Source organism: Nicotiana tomentosiformis, chromosome 7 (assembly GCF_000390325.3).
Source record: "Nicotiana tomentosiformis chromosome 7, ASM39032v3, whole genome shotgun sequence".
Lineage (NCBI taxonomy): Eukaryota > Viridiplantae > Streptophyta > Magnoliopsida > Solanales > Solanaceae > Nicotiana > Nicotiana tomentosiformis.
The window spans coordinates 73360670-73364269 of NC_090818.1; the positions used below are offsets into that span (position 1 = coordinate 73360670).

Below are 3600 nucleotides of genomic sequence, written 5' to 3' on the forward strand. Positions count from 1 at the left end.
GTCCCTTCATGAGCAGTTTGAAGGGCGTCCCAAATTTCCTTAGCATTGGATCAGGCAAATATCATGTTGTATTCATCAAGACCAAGTCCACAAATGAGAATCTTCTTGGCCTTGGTATTCTTTTCCATCATTCTGAAATCAGTTGCCACAAATTCTGAGTAGTCCTTGGGAGCAGTCTCATTTTGCCCATTTTGCTTGGCGGGAGTCAATGGTCCTCGATTTACTATAGTTCAGAGTTCATAGTCCTCAGCCGCTAGGAAGTCCTCCATTTTTGCCTTCCACCAAGTGTAATATTACCCATTAAACATGGGTGGTCTAGTAGTTAACGGTCCTTCATTAATTTCAGGTGGAGCACTCATTTCTTCCAAGATCTCTTGAGGTATTAACCACGTTTAAGAGAACCTACTCTGATACCAATTGTTAATTTAAGTGTCCTCCTAAATTATAAAAGAACTTGATTTTTTACCTTACTTCTTACGCTTTAAACGAAATCAACAGAGAAGTAAAAAATAGCAATTTTAAGTAGAAAATCAGCCGGCTCAAAGATGCCAAAACCACGACATACCACGTAGGATTTTAACTTCAACTTTACTAGAACAAATGAGCCAAATGTGCAAATTTCAATTCTTGTAACCTAATACACCTCCACACTTCAACTACTTCTACTTATTATATAAAGACTACAAGTTACTCTAACTTGCAAACTTAAAAAATAAACTAACTAAAATTGTTTGAATGTAGATATGAATATAACTCAATCCCCTAATACACATGAACTAGACTGTCTCAAGTGGAAAAGGAATTAGCTTTTCGAACAATCTTGGTCAGCAACTTCAGGAGTATTTTGAACTGAAAATGATGTGCTCTTTTTCTCCGGTAAGTGTATAAAAAATTTGGACTATATGGACTTCAACAGTCCATATGCAAGGTATTTAAATCCTCACAGCTCCGAGTTCTAAGCACGGTCGAACTCTCGTTCACTTACAAATCTTGAGATCATGAGGACTCCTCAAGCTTCGTGACTCCTATCTGCAAATATCCTTAGGCAGAATACTTTAAGACACTAATAGTCCTTCCCACCAATATCGGACTACAATAACTTTTACAGAAAAAGTCACTGCCCTGTAAGAACTTTCAGCAGTTATTGTGAGAACCTGATTCTTAGCATATGTTCATTGTACATACTTGTTAATCATCAAAATACATAACTCAACACACTGACATTCATTTTATATACATCCGGCATCTCCATCACCTTTCTTCTTCTCAACTTTCATCCTCTACATTGTTACTATTCTTAACAATAACTTCCCCTCTGTGATAAATGTCAACTTTCTCAAAATATTATATCTTACGTGATTTAAATGATTATCTGAAAATCAACATCAAGATACAAGTTAGCATGTTAGAGAGATCTGTAGAAAAAAATATCTTAACAAATGATGTTATAAGGAAAAACGTTACAGATCAAATGTATAAGGAAAAAATAAATACAAAAAAATAGAATAAAAAACAAATCCAAATAAATAAATAAAAACACCACATATATACTTTTTTTATAATACCATTAATATCGAGGATATCCCTCTCAATCAAAATTACCAAAATTATGTAAAGCCTTCTCGCCTTTATCATATTTAAATATTCTTTACAAATAAAAATTAATTCAATGATAGTCTTACCTCTTGAACTTCAACTCTCGTGATCTTTCTATCTTCGTTGATATTTGCCTTACAAAAAATCAGATGTAGCAAAGAAGAAATGATAAGGAAGAGATCCTAAAAGACATTGCGTATGAACCTAAAAGGCATCGTGCCAACTCTTTGTAGGAATTAATATAGAAAGGGTATAGGTCAAAAAGTCTATGATAAATATAGATTCTCCACCTGATTTTATTAGCAAAAGAGAAAGAGAAGTATTTTTTTTCTCCACAAACACAACAGATTGACCAAAATTTACAGCAAAGAATTATCTAAGTAATTTTTATTTCATACATACAGCAACTTCACTACTTATAACTCAAGAAATAAATTTGAAGGGAAACAGAAGAAAAAAACGGAGGAGAAAGGAGAAGCAAGTTACTCCTCTCAAAAGATAATGATCGATGCACCAATTAATATCAACCTGCAAGAAACAACACACCTAAAGTCAATAAAATATGATAGTATAAACAAACAAAAAAAGGAACACCACAAACTAATAGGAAGCCTGAAAAAACAAAATATTGGCGACTAAAATCAATGAAAGAAGGGGAAAAAAGAATAATAACAATAGATACTGTAATTTTAAGTATTTGTAGTTGGGAAAGCCGTGCGACAAACGGACATCTCTAAGACAGAGGGAGCTTTAAAAGACACCTTCCTCTCAAAGGAAATGTAACCTCTTCAGAAAGATGCAAAGGTTATAACGCATAAGCATTTAAAGTGACGTTTCGGCTCCTTTTTAATGTATTAGATAAATGGTATAAATGAGGAACAAGGTCAAAAATAAGAGAAATATGAATCCTGGACTATAAGTGCTATATATATATATATATATATATATATATATATATATATATATATATATATATAAGTTTTATATAGAGTCAGTATTATTATATTTACCTACACAATCGACAAATATATAATAGATAAAATTAAAATTGAAGGATGTGTTTTCCTAATCAAGTTTTTGTAGTTTTTAGAAAAAAAAATATTTTTTTAAATTAAAAAAATAACATTTTCTTAAAATTTTAAATAATATTTTTTTAAGTATCTGTAGAAATTCAAATTTAAATATCTTACTATAAAATCCTCAGGTAAATTTTCAAGGATTATATATTCAACTAAAGCAGCAAATAACATTTCAATCTAAGAAGGTATTTAGATTGGCTTTTAAAAAGTAGTTTATAAGCTAAAAGCCAAAAGCCTAAAGCCATAAGTTGGTAATACCCAACTTTTGATTTTTGGCTTATTTTATACTTTTTATGCCTAAAAGTATATACTTTTAAGCACTTTTTATCATTGTCAAACACCATTTACAGTCAACCCTCTCTATAACATGCTCGTTTGTTTCGATATTTTTTTGCTTTTATAATGAATGGTTGTTATACATTTATAACAGCATTTGACGTTTAAATATTTTTTGGTTGTTATAGATAAAAATTATCCAAAAATTAATTATTTTTCCTTTTTTAATGTTACACATAAGAAAATTATTCAAATTTAAAATCTCAAAAGATATGCATATTTCACTAGTTAAATATTGAAGAAAGACAATACATTATTAATAAATTTATAACTAAACGTATAAAGATTTAAATTCTAAGGCAGACATTTTAAAGCTACCTAGAAAAATAAATTCTTTCAAGATTGATGGAAGAACGTTGTAATTGTAGCTTGTTTTGTAGGTTTATTCTCTTACTAGCGATATAACGCTTGAATTGACGAAAATTTGTGTCCAAATTTTTAGCAAAAGATATCCAATAGCTTTTTCTTGAAAACAATCTAAGAGCTTAACAATTAAATTTTTCATCTAAATAGTTTTTTAAAATTTGTCCAATAGAAAATATATCATGTGCAATCTTCAAATCTTATATCTTATGCAAGATAGAAACTT

The 3600-nt window shown here is 30.0% G+C and overlaps 1 long non-coding RNA gene across 1 annotated transcript; it reads right to left on the reverse strand.

Annotated features, from left to right (window-relative positions):
* Positions 1-571: 571 nt before the first annotated feature.
* LOC108948292 (uncharacterized) lies at positions 572-2455 on the reverse strand. Its single transcript, XR_001972986.2, has 2 exons — positions 1683-2455; positions 572-1372 (listed from the first exon to the last, which is right to left on the reverse strand). It is a non-coding gene; the product is annotated as an uncharacterized lncRNA (long non-coding RNA).
* Between the last annotated feature and the right edge of the window lie 1145 nt (positions 2456-3600).